Genomic DNA, 23,640 nt, shown 5'->3' with positions numbered 1-23,640 from the left:
GTAATTTACTTGTTATTTCTTTTGCTGGTTATCAGAAATAATCTGCAGGTACTCTATTCTTTGCGGATGTGTACTGGAAGTTAAGTTTGGGCCACAAAAGTGTGCATACGCAGTAACATTTGTTTATGTTGTTGCTTTGAAACCGTATATAAATGAATGAAAATGAATGATATAAATTACTGTCCAACAAAATGCACCGTAATAAAAAGGCAATAATGTACAGGATTGCTTTATAGAAAAAATAAATGCTGTGGAGGATGTAAACAAACTCTTATGGAGAATCTCAGAAATGGATGAGCATTGCAATTTTATTTGCTATATAAATTACATACTGCACCTTAAAACAAATTGTTTTAGACACACCTCAACATGAACTTGAACTGTTGGCACACAGATTAAAAAATACATTTTGAGGAAATCAAAAACCAAAGCTAGGATTTCTTTCTTCACTATGTGCTCACACTTTCAAACCCACTGTCATGTCCTCTTCTTTAAGTTATTTTGGGGTTTATCTGGTTCAAAGAGGGCACAGCCTGTCTGCACTCTCTCCAGCACACACAATGGAAATGTCCCATTGAATCCAAATTTGCTGAAGGTTTCTTTTAAGAGAATCACAGAGAATGGCTGTATGGTGTGTTGTTTTTGTGCCGAGGCAGCAGACCAGAGAAGCGCTACACAGGGCTAAGAATAGATGAGGGGAATCTCTTCCTTCTCATGTGAATCTGTCTCACACACTGAACGTGGGCATGTGTGTGACATTCATCTTCACTCTAAATTCATTCACTCTCGCTTGCTCTCCCTCCACACTGTATTTTCCCAGAGGTTTGTATTATGAATGTGCGTGTGTGTGTGTGTGTGTGTATAAGAGAGAGTGCCAGGTTGTGTCATATTTGTCATATAATCTTATACAGACACTTTCATGAAATAGAAGAAGCATACACATGGTTACTTGAAGAAGTCTCAGTGGACAGCTAAAAGACTAAAGTCTCTGAAACGGACTATACCAATGAATTCTCATTTCTTTCTGTGAGCACCTCTACTGTAATTTTCTTTGTCATTTCCTTTTTTTCATCACTGTGACCTTGAAAAACACTCATTGCAATAACATTGCTTGGACTGTATAAAAGTAAAATAGAAAAAAATCTAAATCTATTCATAATCGTTTTTTTGCTTGTCAGAAAAGTAAAACTGTAACTAACCAAGATTCAAGATTTCATCTGTCACACACAGTTCTAAATATATGGCCAACTTTATAGACTACGCAGACTAATAATACAAAACTAAATTAAAAGGTTAAGTATAAAACAAAGCTAAAGTATAGATAAAACAAAATGTATAAAAAATATTTAAATCTAAAGTGAATTTCTATAATTAAAAAATATAGGGAGTTTGAGAAAATTAAATGTCAAACGCAGTCATTAAAGAAGTGTGCACACAGCTGTGAACAAGTGGGGTAGGGCATTCAGAAGAGGATTACGTTTCTATGGCAACACTGAAGTTCAAGTCCCACCAGGCCGAACCCTATAAGCAGCAGAGCTCTGGAGGATCCCATCCATACTGCACGGCTAAACCTTTCGCAGGCTGGATGAGGAGTGTACATAAGATCTTGTGTGTGCGTGTGTCAGTTTAAGACTATAACATTAAATAAATCATGGACACAGGCTCCTAAGGGACATGGTTGTAGATGGATTGGGACTGTCTGTGCCCCTAATATCTCCAAGAGGTTCGTTTTGGAGAACATGGTAATGTAATGAACCTGCGGGGCCACTCCGCTCTGTCACAATGTGTGAGGGTTTGTATTTAAGGATGGATGGTTTCACATTGGAGTTAATGATGGTACAGTTTAACACAAATTGGTGAGGACAGAAACCAGTTGATGGCCCGGAGGGTCACAGGGGTTTGGTCAAGTTTAGGCAGCCACAGCCCTTGCAGTCTGAACCGAGAGTTAATAAACTGGAGTAAAACAGCGAAGAACCAGTTGCGTTGAATCACAGCGCAACTCCACAGAAAAAGGAAAATCGGAGAAAAAGAAAATCTGTTTTGACTAAGAGACTTGAGAATAGATTCCATCAATATAGCAGATCAATACGGTCTCTTACCTCTCTCACAACTCTGACACACTTGATATGTCTTGTGCAGGCAAGAGGAGTGAGTCACAGTCAAAAGGTAACTTAAAAAGAAAGTAAGCTTTCAACATCTAACAGTGATTGCAAATGATGTGCTTCTTCAACAATAGGAAACGGCTGCTCCCTTTAGACAGCCACTCGTGAGTGGTGCAGAATCTAAATTCCATCAAAGTCAAACCCCACACCACCTTTGTGCCGAAGAATAAAACAAGGTCAATATTTAAATATTTTTTTAAAAATTCTGTTTATCCTGCCAAATGTTTGAGGTAAATCCTGAGACAGACATCAGAGAGATGCCTTCCTAAATCGCTGATGTCTTTATAACTATACAAGGAATAAGGGATCAAGGATGTGACTGTGTTTTCAAGATTAGGACAGTCCAAATGTAAAAGTTGAGGATTCTGTCGTTGAAAAAACTGTTAGATGTTGATCGATCTCGAATATGGATATTGTGGGGGGAACATCCCTCTCAGTGTCAATGGTAAGTAGATAAATATGCTGACAAAACAAATCTACAGTGTTAGAGTATAATTCAAACTTTCTTAAAATGCATTAACACACCTAAAGCTCAAAGCCCTTCAAACCAAAGTGTGGTATTTACGATGTGGAATGCCTTACTTGTTAAGGTATGATTTATAAATGCAACACAGCTTGACACAAACAAACATCATAACATCTCTATCGGTTATATCTGCTGTTATGGTATAGTCTACATGCTATAGGGTTCTGTAAATACAATGTGAAATTTGATCAAACTCTAAGATTATATTTTTTTCTATTATTCTATTTTTTACTTTTAAACACAAAATAGCCATTTTTAAAGAATATATCTGCCACTTTTCCCTGCACCACCATTTCTTATTATATAATGAAAGTGAATGAGGCTATCAAGCTTTGAAAAATAAAAAAGTAACATGAAATATACCATTGAAGTATAACACAGGCCATAAAAATATTTTTTAGTAAATGCTTTAACTCAAGAAACAAAAAAGTAGTAAAATTCATAGAGCCAATAATTTTTTATTCTATTCATTTACAAACATAAGCAAAAAAGCATTGCACGTTCATTTATTGATTGTATCCTATTATTTAATGACAGATAACAATATTTTTAGAGGGAATGAGACTGTTCACTGACATTTTCAGGTGTTTCTTTAAGCGATCAACAGGCAGACAAAATGCAGCCGATTTTTTATTTGTTGATCTTCCAGAAGACCAACAAACCTTTAAGTGCCGTTGCTCAAGGTGTGAGACCAGCCAAATCAAATTAAGCCAGCAAAGCAGCCATTTGCATTGCAAACACACCATAAAACTCCTCTCAGCATTGGCGCACCAACTTCCTTGGCCTGTAGTAAAGCAAAGTCAGACTCAAGTTTTCTCTGACCATGAGAAAAACCCCCAAAGGCACCTATCCATGGCACCCCCCCACCCCACCTCACGCTGCCTGCTGCTCCCTGGGGGGATCACCACCTCCTGACCTGCTCTACTAAGGGGTCAAAGGGAATTTAACACAAGGCTCCCACATTCCTCCAAGGTGATAATTGCTGTTGCTCTCTGCAGGGGGCCATCAGGCAGTGGGCAAACAGGAGGAGCTTAAAACACTCACCTACTCCCCCAAAAACACTTGCAAACCCACACAAACATCTCGTGGATGACACGCATGAATTATGGCATCAACTGACGCCGTGTCGACAGCAAAACCAGCGCAGCGTATTTTTTAACTGCCTTCGCAAGTGTGCAGCTGTTAGCCTCAGTGTAAACAGCAGACTGACTTCACACCTTCTGCGAGACGTCTCTGAGCAGCTCCAATGCTAATAAGATTTATTGAAAATCTCAAACAGAGCCCTTAATAAAACAAAACATCATGGCAGCTTAATTAGTCCTCTTCATCATCTGTACCTCCCCACTCTGTTGTCCCTAAAGGAGAAGACTTTGGAGGGAGTTGATGGATGAACCGTGTCAGGGATGAGACCCCCCCCCTCATTATTCCACAACTGAAGCACTGCTCTTCCCTTGCGGATATGGTCTGAGCCGTGATGATGTGCGGCACGGGAGGATCTTTCGCATTGTGGAAACATGACTCAACTTCACATTACTCTGAGCAATGATTTTAAGAAATCTCACTGTAAATATAATTTTTCTAGCAGTGGAACACGATTCTCCATGTAGACATGTGATGCACCCTGAGCGAGTCAACATTTTGGGTCCCTACTGTAAATGCTCTGATGTTGAAGAGCCACAAACAAACTTTTCTAATATTAATTAATCTTTAAAGTATTTGTAAATGAAATTTCAAATATTTTTTCATATTGTTATTCACTCCAAATCGTCTTGTTGATTGCCACATAACAAGCTGACCTAAAGTATGACATTATTAAGGGTGGGCTCCAAATGACTGAGATTACATTAATAAAATGGGATTCAAAATCTAATTAAACCTGTTAATTGTTTTTAAATTTTAGGAGACATAAATGAAAGATTCCCTACTGTTTCTAGGTCGCTAATCTAATAATTTAATTTGTAACATTAACTATGCAAACATATTCGCAGAAAAAGTCGTTTTTTTATTATTTCATTTTATTGGTTTTATTAAATCACACAAGATGTTCTAGCATTCTTAAACGCTGGGATAAACATGACTGTAGGTTTTCCATAGCACAAGCGTATGATGTCATTAAAGCAAAGGGGCATACAAAATATTCTACCATTTATGACCATTGTTAATGGTCAAGTTTTTATTCGAATTGCTATGTTGATAATATAATTTGCAATAAAAATGTCTTAAATTAGAAAAATTCAAAACAGATGCTTTTAACTAGTCTCAGAATTCACCTTAGCCTTCCGAGCACAACCCAAGTAACGTTATCATTACAAAATGCAACTGGAATTCAGAAAAAAAAAAACACTATTAACACTATTAAGCATGACAATTCTCCCACAAAAAAGCATTCGCAGAACCGTAAGCCTAACAATTCCTTCCTTACAACATCCATCTCATAAATGGTTATAGATAGCAAAATGTTGGCTAGAAACAGACTGCCTTTGGTGTTTGGCCAAGGCCATTACTTTTAAGGGGAAAGGAAGACGTTTTCTTGTCTGCTCGACATTTCCTGGCCTGTGCCCACATGTGGTTTCCCCGAGCCACACAGTAAGGCTTTGGGGGTAATAAAAGCAGAGGTGGTGATTAAGGAGCAGAAATAATGGCCTCTCCACAAAACCTGGAATGCGTTTAACTGCCACGCCAACCCGGGAATCATTCAGGGCCCGGCTCCATTAATATCTGGCATCATTCGGCTTTTCCAGGGCAGATGCATTTTTGACTTATTAGGCTCTCCAAAATACGGTCATTAGTGCAGTGGTCTTACAACCCAAAGAGAGAATAAAGACAAGTGAATTATATCACTTCAGAAGCCTCGCTTGTACTTTTGTACTTGTTAAATATATAAATATTTTTATTCAAGCCAAGAGAAACAATTCGGTTATCTGCTGCAAACTAATTTTTGTCAAGCTCTGCTTCCGTTATGCTTTGCTAACCTGCCTACTGATTTAACCTTGTTAAATTTTGTGTGCGCTCTATAAATCCTGGATTAGGGAGGACAAATGTCAAGGAGACGCTCTCTTGATCACACACACACACACGCACACTCTCAAAGACATACTTCATCTGACTGTGTGCTCAGCACACCCAAACCCCATCACTTTCCTCATTACGAGGACTTCATGGCTCTTAAGGGCTTTGGGTTTTATCTGGGATTTCACGTTTCTCGGCCAGCCACTTGACACCCCGGCCCACCAGCTTGCAATCAGAACCTGGCACAGGGCTGGAGAGCTTCAGCGACGCACCTTGATTTGTGCAAAGTACCAATGGTACAGCTAAGCCCAAGTAATTACAGGTCAAAAATACTTTCCTGCTCTCCACCTACAGAACACACTGACCTGAGCTAATGGCAAGAGTGTGGGAGCAACAACGGTGGTTTGCATTTTATCTGCTTGCTCAGTTGTTCTGTAATGTGCCTGCGTGAGGGTTGTATGCGTGTTCCTGTGTCTGTGTGTGCGAGTTGAGTTGTGCATCTAATTGAGAGGTAAGCAAAAAAGTTTTGTGCCTTCAGAAAGTTTCCAATAAATATCCTGCTCTTAATTTCAAACACCTGCCCATAAACCTCTGAGGAATGCTAAATAAAACCATAGCGTTGAGAGAAAGCTTTTCAGGCTGGCTCTCACACTAAGACAGCAGGATTTGTAACGGTTGTAACGAAGATTAAGCTGTTTAGGCTGGACTGGCTATGCAAAATAAACAAATGAATAAAATGTAATTGCAGTGGTACATGCTTCCCAGTACATTAAACCTGAACTGGACACTTCCTTTAAGACTGTGTTTGAGTTTTTAAAGGGATAGTTCCCCTAAAAAATGACTTGCCTTCAAACCTGTATGACTTTCTTCTGTAGAACACAAAAGATGGTATTTTCAAGAACGTTGGTGTCTCTACAACACTGGATCCAGTTAGACTTCAATGGGGCACACAAAACCACTGAGACATTTATTAAAATATATTTTTGTGTGTTGCACAGAAGAAAGAGTCATATAAAGTTTTGTGTGGCGTAAGGGTAAACAAAAGATATTTTTGGGTGAACTTTCCATTTAAATGATGTGAAAAGAAATAGAATTGAATGTACACATTAGCAATATGTTTTCGGCTTTCACTATCGTTAAACCAAATGCTTAAACAAGTCTTCATGTTTTCATTGTGTCAACTTCCCGCACTGAATCACAAAACACACAGCAGACCTTGTGCACAGCAAAATAGGGCAGGAAAGGGGTCTTGAACTTGCTTTCAATTTTGACCCCCCGAAGGGGGGCGAAGGGTAACCCTGGGGCCAGAGACAGTTCTACTAGACTGCAGTTCTGGTTTCGATTGCCCGAACTCCTGACGCCTTCCGCTGCTGCACCTGTCAGCCGTCAATAGACCCCCTGCCCGCACCCTTTCAGCATGGTGAATATATGGCCATGCTGAATGCCCCCACTCAGCTAATTACCGAAGAACTCAAAGGCCTGACTCCACTGCATGTGCCACTACAATACCAAACCAGCCTGCTCTGACCTGTGCAGCCACACATACTTACACATGTGGGTCGCATGCGAGAAACACAGCTGATGCGCTACCGCGTGGCAGGAGATTAACAGAGCTGTCTACACGCAAGCATTAATAATACAGTTACCACTCCAGACAGACAGGCTACACAGACGGGACTAAAGCCCTGGCAGGATGCTGCCTCAGATTGGAATTCCCTGCAAGACATAATGCGCAAAGCAGTCACAATAAATAAATTCAGATTACACAGGGAAGTTGTCACAGTGGCTACATGCCAACTAACCGAGTCCAATTAGACAAAATTTGATTTTTATCAAGCTGTGAGTTATTTATGTTGGATTCAAACACATAGTTCAACAATGTGGGGCAGGTTGTCATATGGCATTCTTTTTAGATTTTACAGAAAATATTTATTACCATTTAAGACCAATACAACACATTTTTCTTGCATTTTTGCAACCTCATGGATTGCCTCTGTATGATTTAAAATAATCCTACATAAATACACTGAAGTAAATTAGATGAAGGATAAAAATGGACTTATTAATGGATAAGCAAACAATAACGGACAGGGGAAAATAACAGTTTTATTACAGTAAAAGTACAGTAAACTTGTTTTTGGCAGGTTTTTTACCATCTGGATTAGGCTACCTTGATTTCACTACAAATATGGTAGGCCTAGGCTATAGTACAGTAAGATTATTCAATTCAACTTTATTTATTATGGTATTAGGCTAAATAATAAGGTCTTCTTTTACTACAAATAAAAACTACTATGGTTAATTAAATCATTGTTAATAATCATAAAGGTGGATAACGTGTGACTGGCTACATCTTTCTGCACAATACCTGAAAGTTTGTATGTGATTGAAGGGTCCTTCAACAAATACGACACCTTATGTCACAGCGCACTCGGTAATTCTCATGAATCATGTCATTACTGTATGTAACCCAGCTAGATATTACAGCTTGAAGTGTGATCAACCCCACCAACACAACAAACATCACATGACAATCTACGCCTTGGCACCTGATTCGCTGGCAACGCTCTGATGCACGAGCTTAAAACATGGATGCGCTTCGTGTGTTGAGCGTCGCAACATGTTTCTTTTAGCATCGGGAACAATCCACAAAACACGTTTTCACGATATAATCTGCTGAAAACGATCGTATAAACATATAACGACGCTTGCGCGCACTGTCAGCACTCCAACATGCATTGTTTATGACGTCTCTCTCCTCGGACAGCTGCACCTGCTACAACGGCTGAGATTGAATCACACTGACAGTGAATTTTCCTAATGTTACGTTCGCGATACCGTTACAAAATAACACAAAGCGTCCGTCATAGTGTCTGTATCCTGCGTGCGTGATGATATTGCTACATACCGGCGTCAGGACAAAGGTGTGTCGTCTGCGTTGAACTTGCTCGGGATGAAAGTGACGTTCGATTCCCATTGCAGATCAGATTCTCATCACATCATCCACCATATTAGGGTAAAAGTGTATAAACCGGCTTTGAGGAATCCTGCGTAGATCCAGGTTCGGGGTGTCCCGGGCTGTCCATCAGGCGACATATTTTTAGTTTTGACCCGTTGATGTCATTTCCTGTATGTGTGCCACATGTCTTAACTCGTTACGAAAGCGCTAATTGGTCATAATTTCGACTCACTTGACCGCACGGGTCTATAGGGTCACGCGAGCGGTTGCTATAGAGACATCTGTAAAGAAACCTGACGTGTTTAGTGATTTGATCAAATTTAAAGGGATATCCTGGTTCTCACGTCCGCCAGCCGTGGCGCATTGACTTATATAATTTGATACGATCGCCCACTTTTGTTGAGTTGTCAAATGCGTTTATCCTACATGAAATTCTTGATATATATTTACGGTAAAACATTTTATAAAAACAGTATTTAACCTAAATGAAGTTGTTTTTTAATTCGCCGAATAAGACACAAAATCGTCTGAAAATGGTTTTGATGCGTCCTTTCAGGTATTGCATTATTTAAACAGACTACTGACGTTTTGTTGCACTTGATTTATGTCAGCACTAAATAAATGTTTATCATTAAAATGATCAATGTTTATCATCTTTAGCATCATTGGTGCTTGCTAATTGGTCATGTGACAGTGACACAGGGGTAAGTGGTGTTTGTAATTGACCTTGGCCCTGACTAACATCTGGATACCTCTCTTCAGTTAGTCCATACAATGAAAAACTACTTCAAGGGACAGAATTGCCACTCGCGGCCCATCCACTGCTGTGAAAGAGGGGCCCTATTTTAAGAAAAAAGGATTGGAGGAATTGGTTTAGAACTGGACCCCCTGCAAGGCACCGTATCCCCCTTCATAGTCTGTCTCTCTTCTCTTTGCCTCTTAACCCATAGACCTAGTGGTCCGGGTCTGATCTATGGAGCTGCTCTCCTTGAGCCAACATGCCATGATAGATGGTCATTGGCCTGCACATGCAGCTCAATATTTCAATTTCCTGCCTTGGCAGAGGCATTTCAAAGTTTGAATAGAGTTCATAGGCACAGTGTGGTGCCTGCCGCTGCCCCCAACACCCGCAGTGAAGACCCCAGACCCAAACACTGCATTGAGCACATTCCAAAGCTCTGTCAGCAAAAGCAACTTGGATCTCAACGGCAATGAAGAGGGCTACTATACTATACCTGTTCAAAGAAATCTACACTAACACTTAAATATGTAAACACACTTAGCCTATTCGTTTTCATATTACATGTTTACAATGAAATATGGGGGTTATGCAGTAGACAAAACATTTTAAATTAAATTTGAATTAAGCTGTTATTTATTTAGATTTTTCAAAGTAGCCGTTAGATAACAGAAAGAGACACTCTGGGCATTCTTTCAACTTTCTGAGGTATTATTTTCTAATAGTCTTGAAGGAGTTCCCATACATGCTTGGCACTTGTTGGCTGCTTTTCCTACACTAATTAAAATGGTAGTTTTGTAAGAGAATCCATATGTAGACATAAGTTTTATTTGTCTGTGAAACTAATTTCAAGCATTTAACCACAAGTCCTTAATTTTTAGATTCAGGGGAAGCGCATTCAATCAAGAGTGTCCAAACTTTTAACTGGTTTTATCTTTTGAGTGAAGGAAACATAGACAAATCCTATTTTACTAGCCCGTGGGATTATGTTATTGTAATATTTTGAACAAAAAAACAAGATTTAACATCAGAATATGCCACCTAAAATGATCTAAATCCATTCATTTGCTTTTCACTCGCATCCCTTTATCTATATAAGGAACAGATTAAAAATGTTAAAAGTTGTCTTTAAATTTAAGTCAGATGATATTCCAAAATGCATCCAAATGCAATTTTTAGGAACTTATTTTCTTGTTATGTCAATTTAGCATAACGTCTATTTTGTCATTAATCTATAGGATTAAAGAGCATTTCGTTACACAATTTAGATGTAGCATGATAACACAGCAATCTGGCAGCACCACAACCGTGCTAGCCTTGAAGAAAACAGCACAAGATCAAAGGCCACTCTCACATGTGAGTGAGAGGGCGACACATTAGGCAACCAAGTTGAAAGAGAGCCTCCTGCACAAAAGATGCACAGCTTGGATTTTCAATAAAACAAAGCTTTACTTTGGAGTCTTTTCCCTTTGGAATGGTTCTCTCTCTACCAAAGCACATATGGCAAACATTCAGAGAGAGAGAGAGAGAGAAAGAGGGGTTAAAAAAGACAAAAATACATACAAGAACGAAAGCAGGGCTCATGTGATATGTCTCTCATTTTGACATTGTTATCTGGGTCAGATATATTTGTGAGCATCACGGTTTTTCAAGGAAATGTGATTAGGTATGTTCGTTTTAGCTAGGTGACAAAAAGAAGCCAATATCCAGTTTCTGTGAGGCAGGGGAAGTATGTGTGTCTGAATGAATAGCATAATACAAAATGAGCGAATGTTTATGTGTGTGTGTGATAGCACACATTCTATTTCTCTAACTATAGATTTGTGACGGGGGGCAGCACAGCCCTAAATCGGAGTGCTGTGATAGGATACAGTTCAACAGGAGGCACATAGCAAGCAGTGCACCCTAGTGGTGTGAGGGTAGGACAGAAACACACACAAATGCCATCACAAAGCATATTTGGCACAAATTACTTGTGGTAACAACATACAGATATTTTGTAGATTCAATAGCATCGATATGCAATGAATAGAAGTGGTGTTTTAATCTCATATAGACTGTTATGATTACAATCACATAGACAAACTATCATGTCATAGAATTGCTGCAGGCTAGTGCACATCTTATTGCAGCATCAAAACACTATATGTTGTGTGCTGTATATGCATGTGTAATGTCTAAAAATAGCATCCTCATGCACACCCGCAAATATGGGGCATCGTGCCCCTGTGATCAAAACATGGTTTATGAGCCCTCTAACCTTCAGATAACCCCGCCCCCCATCCCCTCTTCTGAACCAAATGGCACTAACAGTGACTTCAAAGTCAATATCCTTCCGGCTATTAATTCAACAAAACAACAACAACAGTAGACTGCAAGACAACGGATATAAAGCTGAGATTCAGAGAAATGCATATAGCTATGTGCACTTATGAAACCCAAGGGTGTGTTTTACCTGCCTGCTGTCTCCCAACCACACCCCAAAGAATCTCTTGTGCCCATAAAAAGCTACTTATCCATCTCTTCCAGATTGAAGAATATCAAGAAGACAGGTGGAATGGATTGGGTGGGGTGAGGTGAGGTGGATTTTAGCTGGACGTTGAGGATAGTAAAAAGAACGGGGGGCAGTTTGGCCGCACTGAGACAGACCCCTAAAGCGGGGTTTAGCCAAAGCCTACAGGCCCGGGCAGCAGGCAGACTCCTTTTAGCTTGTGAAGTAGATTAATAATGAATTAAGGGCATAAACCCTCCCCCACCCCAACATACACATGCCCAAAAAGACATTCACGCATGCTAATGCATTCATTATTTATAACGTGCGTGCACGACTGGGACAGGGATGGTCACATTTGAGCATGTGAGTGACAGAGAGAGGGAGGGAGATAAAGGCGGGCGTGATCACCCCCGGATGAAATTCCGAGTCTGACGAGGAAATATCCGCCCATCGTGCAGCATCTCCGGGCTTTCCTGGTCTGGGTAAGGGGGTGCATCGGGCAGCCTAGTTATTGGGGGAGGGGTGGATTAAACCAATAAATACGTGATAAGAAATGATCATGCTGGGGTAGAAAGGCTAAATGGAGACAAAGAGGCTAAGCAGGCAGGGGGTCAGGGGAGAGCTAGGTTAACCCAGATTTACTGTCTGGACGATAGACCTGATCTGGGATAACAGTAGAGACAGGGCATGTCTTTGTATATATTCATATATATTATACATCTTTATATTGGTCAAAATAATCTCTTTATTTTATATTTGTGTAAATATACAATGTTGAAAAAAGTGTCTCAAAAATGTGATACATGGTGTATCTTGATGGAGAAGAGTAGGGGAGACTGTCATGACCTATAGCAGCTCACCAGGTATGCACCCATGCGGTGCGTGATAAGATAAAAGCAGCACCACAGACTAGCGCCGAGCCTTTTGCCATCCATATTCGCATAGATATGGAGAGATCAGGGGAACTCTGATAGACTTGCAGATCTTCATCATCTCCATAGATATCAGTGGGTATTTGGGTAAACAGAGGCAGCCGATTTAATCTGACAAAATACATCTGCAAAATCAGGAGGATCTGACAAGGATATCCATGAAAAAAGGGCATTTTTGCAAGGACATTTAAACATTATTATTACTTGTAACTAATACAGGTACCTTTAGATTTTGTACACACTTTGGTTGTTGCATAAAACAAAATAAAAAGTAGGGCTGTGTATCATTTGAATTTTATCAATTCCAGTACCGATTCTGCTAATTCCCTGTTTTGATTCCACAGTTGAAGTAAAACATTTAGATAGCAAACTGTTATTGACTGGTTTTAAAAAAGGTATGTGTTTATGAGCAGCATTTTGACAAAGTCAAAGTGACATATTTGCCAATGTACTGTATGGTAACCTATGCTTGGAATATGATCTCAGCATTTGCTTTACTGCGAGTACCATAGTTAACTATGGTTACTATAGTAAAAATATGGTTCATTTTCAAAAGGGCTTTTAATGAGATATCAGCAGATTACAAGACATGCACATTTCTACCACACAGGAATGTATAAGAGAAATTTGAATTGTATATTAAGTATCCGATTCCTAACCTTAAAGATCTGATTCCATTAATTTAACTAAATAACTGATGAAATTTGGGATTCTTTTTCATTATCCTATTATGCTACAACATTTTTTATAAGTAACGGGAACATTTAATGTTTATGTCTAGTGCAGGAAAAACCACAGTCAGGTTTTAATTTACACTATCTTAACAATGCAGTTCTCTAAAGTTACCACCTAAGGCCAGACCTCACAAGAGGAAAGAAGCGTTGTGCAAACATCGCAACATTTGTTTCACACAAGGTGTGCTACTAAAATCTTTTATACCCAACTTAACAGCACAGGAAAATCCATAAACTTTGGAAGTGTTTCAAAATAAGTATTTCGACAGACTAGATTTTCCACCGTTCCAACACAAAATTACCCTGCACCATCACGACTATCACAGTTTTATAAGTACAGCAGTCTACTACGGTGAGCTCCATCTTGTCAGCTTGTAAATGCCAAGCCTATATCTAAAAACATTACAGCCGTGTTTTGTCATTTCTTTCTGCTTAGACTGCTGGACCTCTAATGAAGACCAAAACTCGTCTTTAAAACGTTTACAAAATTACAACTCTGTGAAACATGATATTTTAAAAACGTCTTTCTTTCTCTGAATACTTTTCAGAACAACTTTTTTGTAGATTCAAACAACATGACAGACATCATGATGAATACAGACACGATTCAATTGTTGTAATTAATTGCACATCGATTCCTCCAGCGGCTGTGTTAAGTGCCGGTCCCGTGGGCCACTCTGCAGTCCATCACAAGGAGGCCAGTACAGGCCCTGCAGCTGCACAGGGTCCCAGTCTCCATGTCCGTGACCTACCACAGGGAGTCTGAACAAAACACTCTGAGCGTCCTAGTGACGCAGGACCGCCAACCTCCATCTCCAGAGGCTTTCATTAGGTTTCAAAGGCTTCCTGGGTTTAGATTACTGCAAAAACACGCGACTGCAGTGACCACACTCTACAGGGCACTGCCGAGCAGAACCGGCTGAAGACACAACCGCGCAACCCCGCTGTGAGTCTATTTGAACAGAAACGCCACACAAAGACAGGTGTGATTTTCATTACGTAAGCTTTGGTTGGAGCAAAACCTTCATGTTCTCCTCACTTCAAAGGGCCAAAGGGGAGCTATCAAATGGTACGGTGCCACACAAAATCAGTCACCGACCCGTCCGACCTCGGCCACCTCTCCAAAGGCACCGTGTCAATCTCTGTGAGGTAGCGCGGGTCCATCAGGCCTTTAGTGGAGATGCGGGATGGTCAGAGATGAGAGGACCCAAAAGACCCCTATATCCAATTATGCTCCACACCATTGTTTCATAGAAGGTGCCTTTAAAGTTTGTTCTTTAAAGCCATGTTAAGAGAAAAAGGCCTCTCTGAAATGAGACGTCTATTCTTAACGTCCCTTAGCATAAGAAAGGCGCCTCACTGCATGCATAATTCTGCTGAGTCATTGTGATGGCCCTTCTACTGGCCTCTGACAAAAACCGCCAGCACGGGGGCTATTGTCATGGACGCATCCATCTGCATCGAGACTATTAGAGGATATTTGCACTTCCTCAGTGCTGTAGGCCCAGTAGGGTTTTGACATGCAACAGAAGGCACTGGGCTTTGCCCAACAGCTCTTCAGGTGCAGATTGGGGAAGAGTGAGAGGCAGCGCTCCTGTCAACCTCTGTGACGAACGGACAGAAGCACGGGGTTGATTGATGGTCGAATGAGCTGGACCGCTCTGTGTGGGATCCGATCTCCTGCATGTCAGAGGGAGTTTCTGCTTGTTGAAGGCTGTGTATGCGGGGGAATGGATTGTTGGGTTGAAAGAGCGCAAGAAAGCGAATCATCCCACACAGACACACATGCGGCCAGACTGACAGATGGGAAAAGTGTGTCTGCATAAAAGACTGGCCACATGAATCTCCAATTCATCTGTGGCATATACAGTGCTCTCGCATATGAATTTAAAGGGTGCTGGCATTATTGACAAGTGTTTGAGTTGACAAAAACATGTTGGGATTGTGAAAATAAGCGTAATAAGTGTAAGATGCGAAAAGATGTGAAATGTGAAAAGAAATGTGAAAAAAAATCATTCTGTATTAAAGATATTTCATACAGTATATTTAAAATTATGGTGAAATTTTCTAACATTTTATTCTTTATATGACAATTATTATTTGTGACCCAGTCTGCGAAACTCAGCTAGTCTTTTTCGCGATTTACTGTTTTCTATACAGTGTAAAGAACATTTTGTAAAAATAAAACCCTGATATTTTTAATCCTGACTGCATGAATAAGGCCATGTCAGAAAATTGAAATCCACGTTTGGAAAAACACTTTCAGTGTTTTTTTATGCAAAATAATGAACCATACTGTCTAATAATATAATGAATTCAACATAAAGCATAATTTCAGTATTTATCATTTTATAAATTACCTTTCAAAAATGTATCACATATTCTACCATTTGCAGGAATAAACACACATTTCTTATTTTTGTCATTTTTGTGCCTCTGACTACTTTGATGCTCATTATAATTGAATTATTTGACTTCATCTTTCAAAGACAGGGTCACATTTTCTTTATAAGAATGATTATATCTTCAAAAGGGATCATAACTGAAGTCCAAAGGTTACAGTATATGAAATGCATTCATTTTACTGTGTAATTTCTTATGGTTGTGTTCAAAGTGATTTGCGGCCTTTAAAACTACAGGTCTTGACCTACCAATGTGCCAAAACTAGTAAATGACAATTTCTAAAAAATTAGAATCACAGCTTTGGCTCTCTATTGACATGTGTTTCATAAGTGTAAAATGCAGCGTCAAGACTCAAAACATATGTGTAAATCTAATATTCCCTCTCCCCCTCACATACATATCAGCCATCACCCCATGAAAAGCTGCACACTCCCTATCACATACACAAATACAGTCTGTCAATCCTCCACTGCATGTAACTTATATCCTTATTGTTGTTTTTTCCACTTTTGGAATGCTGGCAGCTGGAGATAAGAATCTTGATTGAATTAAGTGCTGTTTGAAAAGCTCAGTTCTGTGCTGTGCCAGTTCGTGTGTGTGTGTGTGTGTGTGCGTGCGTGCGTGCGTGCGTGCGTGTGTGTGTGTGTGTGTGCGTGTGTGTGTGTGTGTGATGCCAGCGGGCAGGGGGTACCTGTGGGCCGGCTCCTACTGGGACTCATTTGGAGCAGATATATCTCAATGTGTTCATTAGGACTGTGATTGGGCTTCACTCCTGTGGGGAAGATCAGCATCCCCAATGCTGAATAGTCCTGATTGTACTCAGCATAAATGCCATCTGTTTCAGTAGAGGAGGGGCAGAGAAGGAGAGAGAAAGAAAAAAGAAAGTTGATGTGGAGGAAGTATAGATAAGCAGTGGCTTTTTTATATGCCTCAGATTTTTCAACATGTTTAAATAAGTATATAGGTTTATAGTTTTGGCGGTTGCCATGTTTTTCCTAATTCCCTTTCTTTTATTAAAACTGGAACACAAAATAAAATGCACATTCAAAACACGCACTGTGGGTTATTCCATTTTTATTTTTCCTGAGATAATAATATTTCTTATCCTAATCTTATTTTAATATTTGTATGTTGTGTCTCATTTTTAAGTTTTATCATCTTTGTGGGAACATTTAGTCATGAATATACAAAACGAATAATTTTCAATTTGCATCCTCAATATATGAAGGAACAAATGTAGTCCTTTTTTCTTTCTTTCTTTCTTTCTTTCTTCCTTCCTTCCTTTCTTTCTTTCTTTCTTTCTTTCTTTCTTTCTTTCTTTCTTTCTTTCTTTCTTTCTTTCTTTCTTTCTTTCTTTCTTTCTTTCTTTCTTTCTCTTCATTCTTTCCTCACTGTCACTGCAGGGTCTTGGGAAGAAAGAAAGAGGCAAAGAAGAAGAGGGCCAGGGCTCCTCACAGCTCGACTTTTGAAGCGTCTTTATCGGGCCTGGCAGCGGCGTCCTGCGTGTCCAAGCCTCGCCTCGCTTTTTATCCTTTGTGCCAGCCAAGGTGTGTCAAATGCACTGAGCTTTTGTGCAGCAGGGAAATACGACACATCGCATTCTGTCTTCTGTCTCCAATACGTTAGGAAGGAGGGGTTGAGAGGGGGATATGAGGGAGACAAAAAGCCAACTTACAGAGGGCCCGGACGCTTCAAAGCATGGTTGCACAAAGGCTTATGAAGCGTTACTTCATGCAGTGTTGTGCCAGATGTAATTGTAGGGTTCGCGAAGATAGAGAATCAGGCCCAATGCATCGCCCCACCCCGCAATATCTTGAAAGAGCCGCTGTTAAAAGGCGGCAATGCCAAAGAGAGAGAAAGTTTGCCGCACTTTGATTCACCATAAACAACTGAGTAAATAAGCTATCCTTCGGGGCTCTGTTACAAATTTCCCCACTTGCTAACTCCAAAAGGTGATTTCACGCATTGAGCCTGATAGGCGATGAATGAATGGAGGCCTCCACCGGAATTCACAAAGAGCGAAGCGCCGCAAAGTGTCAAACTATTTCATAACTGCTTCACACGTTTCTAGTATCAGCAGGAGCGGAGTCTCTGGCAGCCTCTTTCAAGTTTAAATTGAAGTTTTGACAGGCAATGATGTTGATTCATCATTGATAAGATGCATCTTTGCTTGGTGACTGCATGTGTCGTGCGGGGACATGTAGACTCCACTCTTAGAGATAAGCCTTATTCGTCTAGATGTGGCCTCCCGCTGAAACATAAGAGCGTGTAGCATGTCTAAATGTGTTTCTGGGCACAAACAACTGAGAGGGGGCAGGTAACTTGGAAGTACCGCACCTTGTTGCGCCAAATAATCCATAATTGGAGATGGCCTGATGATTGGCCTAGGAGACAGCAGGTGCTGAAAGCTTCCAGATGAAGCTCTCCAGAGAACGAGGTGTTCCTGCGCTATTGGCGGCAAAAGTTTTATGTCCTCAAATATGGTGATTTCTTTGAATGCCTCCATCCTGCTCACCACGGGTGGGCTTACAGATACTCGGGGCATGCCAGGTTGTTGGCACCAGGTGTGCTTTGGCTTCATTATGCCAAAAGAATAGATATGAATGAGGAGTGAAGAAAGATCAAATGACGACGAGCAGATGAGTTTTGAAGTGCTGACTTTTTGACTTCTGAACTGTCACGGTCTAACAGTTCTGAATTGCATAATCAAATTCCAATTAACGACAGAGATTGCAGTTTGCATTGGATTAGCGGTCTGAGATGTGGCGATGGGTGTTCCAACATCAGTATTTCTAATGAATTGGGTAAGTCTTGTTGTTTTGAAAAGCAAGACTGGTTTACCAGATTAGATTCATTAATGTTCGATGTAAATCCCCCCTCGGTTGCTAAAGCTATTTGGCAAAATGTGTCCTAAAAGTGTTGAAAGTGAGCAACTTAATTACTTTTTCTATGTGCTGGAGTGAACTCTTCTCCTGATTTAAGTGGATGTGAAGAAGTCCTTGTACATCCAAGCGATGTTAAATGGCACCTGGCAGAGTAGGGAATGCATAGCTGTTCTTTGCATATTAATGTCAAAGTGGCTATGAAAGAGAATAATTCATTCTCGATGCAAGCACACACATGTAACAGAACTAGCGATGGATACAACAAAACACAACTGCTGATTTTTGGCTTTACGTTATTGAAAAAAGTTCCCTCTTTAATGGTCAAAGCTGGAACTACAGTTTAGAGGATTCCATGAATACATTTCTTATTTAATTTCAGTTTTTCTTGTGTTGAAATGAAAATTGCTTAAAACTGCATTACACTCACTGCTAAAAGAACCATTTTATAGTTCCATAAATAATCTCTTACATTTTATGAACATTTCTGTTGCACAAAAAGGTTCTTTATGGTGGAAAGGTTCTGGATTATCTAAAGTAAGAAAGAAATGGTTCTTTTAGAAACATTTGACTTAAAAGATTCTTTGGAGAACCAAACATGTCTCTTCTATGACATTGCCGTGAAAACTTGCTAGAAATGTTCTTTCCACCATTTATTTGACTTGAAAACCAGCATGTCTACTAAGATCATTTAGCGAGGATGCGAAAATGCATGATATGGTCACAAGTGAGGGCACAAAACCAACTTTTGGGATTTATGAAGGTTCCTTGAGGTTAAAGGGCAACTCTGCAACATGCTGAAGTCATAACACAAGAGACAGTGTTCATGAAAAGTCTAGAGTAGACAAAGTGCACTTTACTGATTAATTGTTTTGATGCCGTTCTTCTGCAGCCAGGAACAGCTGGATGATCAGTGGGGCGTGGGGTGCTTACAAAGCTAAAATGAATTTATTGATGAGCCTTTTTTGAAGTTTTGCAAAGCTGGCATGTTGAAAACCCATTTGAGTCTGTAGGGGCAGACAGAAAGATTGAATGCCAACGTTTTTAAAGTAATTATCTCCCAAAGCATTTTTTTAAAATAAGTTCATGCCCCACTGCAGCCCACAGGAGACAGGTGTACAGAGAACTACACCGAGCACAATGCTGACCGAGTGATCCGTTTGTGTTACAGGTCATGAAAGCAGCAAAGTGGGGGTCTAGTAATGCTTTAAACCCACAACACCCCATGACGTAAGAGCCTTCAAGAAAATTCCTTGAACACAACCTGTTTTAAATATATCGGCAAGATATTGGAAAGACTAAAAGCTAAAATACACTACAAGACTTTGCTCAGATTTTCAGTCTGGACTTGTTGCAGAAAGTCTGTGCCAGTCTGCAGATTTGATCAGTTAGTGTGTTTCTATCTGAAACTTTCAAAAAGTCTGCAAGTGTACGATGTCTAGTTTTAAAAACATCTGTGTAGAGTCTTGTGTATTTTAGCCTTAAATGAAAGTCAGGAGCTCAACTGCAAGAAACTTTGACTCAACTGTAAAAAAAACATAAAGTAATCAAACATCGTTTAGTCCTGGAAAAACAACATATTTACACATTAACTTGCTCTACAATTGTCATTTTATAGATGTTTTTAGGAGAAAAAAAACATCTAAACTACATGCTCCTGCACAGCTTTGGAGCAATAAAATGCTCTTGTGTAGGCCTGTAAGAAATATTCATTCAGGCTATCTATTTGTTTGTGTATTAGAGACGTTTTGAACTTCGGCTTCAATAGCAGCTATTTAATCTATAGCATTTAATAACACGTTCACCTTTTATGACATGGTTATAATTTCCCGGCTTCCAATAGCTCTCCTTTAAAGGTTCAGAAAACAGACACGTCATAATATGGTTTCTTCAGAGTGCACTCGAGAGCTGCAACACGAGTCCGATCTACACACATGCAGGAGAAAATTAAAATGTCTTTAGTGTTGAACGAGGCAGTTAAACATATGCATGCATAACATGCTGGGGCTGTAGCCTCCTGCTGGGCGCAGGCACGACAAAGCCTCTCTAAGAGGAATACCTCTGGGATCGCTAATGATTCATTAGCTTGTGTCATTAAGTGAAGCAAATGTCACCCAAACTTCCTAGGGAAGCTGTCACACCACGTGCGCTCGCTAAAGCTCCCCAAGGGGCCGCGCGCGGTCGGGCTCTGCGTAAGCTAATCCTGACATCTTCTGACCAAATATAGAACTGCAACCGACGGGAATCGTTGGCGTAAAGATATAGGCTACCTTTAGATTTAATTGACAGGGACACTAAAAAGTGTTGCTTTAATTTAGATTTACAAAAATAAAGAAATAGCTACAGATTTTAAATTATGATCAACAAATTGCTTTGAGCCGTATAACGTTGGTTCAATGTGCACCAGTGTGAAACCCCTTATTTGACTATTGAAAAGGATTTAATTAGGAATACTCTAAATCTGTATAGGCTAAATATGACTACTTTAAACAATAAAGCAAACAGACACTTACCCTGTCCCACCCAAGCACCACAGCATCCCAAACAATCCAGTATGGTAAAGGCCCGGGGCCTAAACGGACACAATCTCCATTCGTGCTTACTGTAGTGTGGTCACTATACGCTTCTGCTTTCTGTTCAGTTTGAGTCTCTCAGTTTCTCTTAAATATTTCCTCTCTCTCTACTCATTCTCTGACTTGTCTATGGGGCTGAATTGTGACTAGTGCTGCCTGTCTGACTCATTAGAGGACGTCCAGCCAACTGTGCAAGAGAGGCTTTCTCTTTTCAACAAAATCCTGAGGGGACGACAGAAGTGCACAGGAGGAGGAGAAGCATTTAAAAAAAATCATTGATAAACACATTACCAGCACACTTGGGACTCCCCTGCACAGTTTTAACACTCGCACGTCCTTGCTCTTACAATGGCACACCTGTCAAAGAATTTCCACTCAGTAAGCACGGCCTAAGCGTCCGGGCCCTCCCTCCGGTGCTCTCTACGTGGTGCTGTGGCATTGCATGTCTAAAAGGAAGTCTCTATTCAGATGCTTTGCTTTCTCAGCTATGACCGTGAGATAATGGCGTAATTTCACATCAGTGTGCACACACATACGTTCTTATTCCATCCTTCCCGCTTTTCTTTTTTCTCTCTCTCTCTCTCTCTCTCTCTCTCTCTCTCTCTCTCTCACACACACACACACACACACACACACACACGCACACTGTGACTATTGTCCAAAATGGTGGTTTGTGCTTTTATTGTGTGTGTACATGTGTGTTTTCTTTGAGGCTGGGGTGGCCACACACTCCCTCCGGGAGGTAGAGACGGACACAGCGAATGGTGCTTTGATGGAGTTATGTGTGCCAGCACAAAGCTCTCAGTAGTCTTCATGTGTAAAGGGGTGAAGGGTGACCTGCACTAATCCTTCTGATCGACTCTTTGGTGTTGTGCCGTCTTATGTGCTTTCAACTACAACATCATTATCAAGAGTCTTTTTTAAATAGATGGCTAAAGAAATATGTGACCGATTGGGTGTGTCTGCAATTTACGTTACTGCATATACATTTTTTTTTAAAGAAGCATTCTGATTCCCATCAAACATTTTACCTGTTTGTCAGAGTACATTTTTAGTGCCAACCGATAACACAGATCCGCCTGACTGAATCCACCGCCTGGGGCCCAGACAGCAAGCGAGACATCTCCTGCTAAACTGGCCATGCGATGTGTACGTTTCAGGGACGCTTGTCAGATAGGGAGATTTAATTAAAGCCTACTTAAGCCGTCTTTCCTTCAATGACCATACAACACCACTCCTCAGAAATTAATTAGACCGACAGTATTTGGTAGCCACACGGCAGATCTTCAATGGGCGATTGCAGAATCACCTTCCTCTGAAAAGAGGCTTACGTTTAAGACACTTTATTTTAACACTCTTGAGGTTTGTTGTTTTTTGTGGTCATTACCCTATTCATTCTTGGCTTTCATGCAGCTGTGGCCCTGGCTAAAAAAATAAAGGCCTTTGTACCGGCTTCATGAATACAAGCAATGGCTCCATGGCAGGTAGCCCTTATAGCAAGTTAATCTCCTGAAAGAACCCCATACAAGTAGTTTTAATGTCTTCCTTTGGCCCAGTGAGGACTGTCATCAATCGAGCACTTCGCTCCTTTGTGGCCGCGGTCCGGTCGCATGAATGGGAAGCCTCGGCCTGTGACAATGGCTGCCAAGAGTGGCAAAGTAATCACCTTCTAGGGAAAACATAAGTAATCACGTCTAAACTGTCTGAGCATCCGTACAAACAGCATTGTGTGATCTGGGAATGTGAATGGGAGCTTTTCTAAAGTGCTTGTGGTGCTTCTGTTTGTTTATCTGTCTGCAGTCGTTCTGTTGCTGCTTGCTGGGCCCTGCAAAGGAAACAGGGCTGTGAGTATGCATGTGTCTAAAGGTCTGATCCACCTACATTGATGGAAAATGATTATTATAACATACAAAATGACGCTTCTTCACAAAATGCTTGTGAGATGGTTAAGGAGTATGGTGAGGGTAAGAGGATAGAATATACAGTCTGTGCACTATTAAAGTCGTTACGTCTATAGAAAGTCATTACAATGTATAATAAAAACAAACATTCTGTTATCCACTAAAAGGTCTTCCCCAATTAAGTACGTTACAATAACCACTAGGTGGCACTTTAGAGCAAAACCACATTTTTTCCATCATTGTTCTCATTAATGTGACTTCCATCCAACCAACTTTCTTGTAATATCTAATGAAAACATTGTTGTATTTATTTACCGAATAATAGC

General features: G+C 40.3%; 1 long non-coding RNA gene across 1 annotated transcript in view; it reads right to left on the bottom strand.

Moving 5' to 3' along the window:
- The window catches only part of LOC130563590 (uncharacterized), a 64,112-nt gene extending 55,043 nt beyond the window's left edge, over window positions 1-9,069 (bottom strand). The window contains exon 1 of the long non-coding RNA XR_008964138.1: window positions 8,606-9,069. This is a non-coding gene — a long non-coding RNA (uncharacterized LOC130563590). The remainder of the gene's footprint in view (window positions 1-8,605) is intronic.
- Window positions 9,070-23,640: the final 14,571 nt, after the last annotated feature.

Source organism: Triplophysa rosa, linkage group LG13, assembly GCF_024868665.1.
Source record: "Triplophysa rosa linkage group LG13, Trosa_1v2, whole genome shotgun sequence".
In the NCBI taxonomy this organism is placed as follows: Eukaryota; Metazoa; Chordata; class Actinopteri; order Cypriniformes; family Nemacheilidae; genus Triplophysa; species Triplophysa rosa.
Note: the sequence above shows the minus strand (reverse complement) of the source record. Positions and strands in the feature narration are given on the sequence as shown.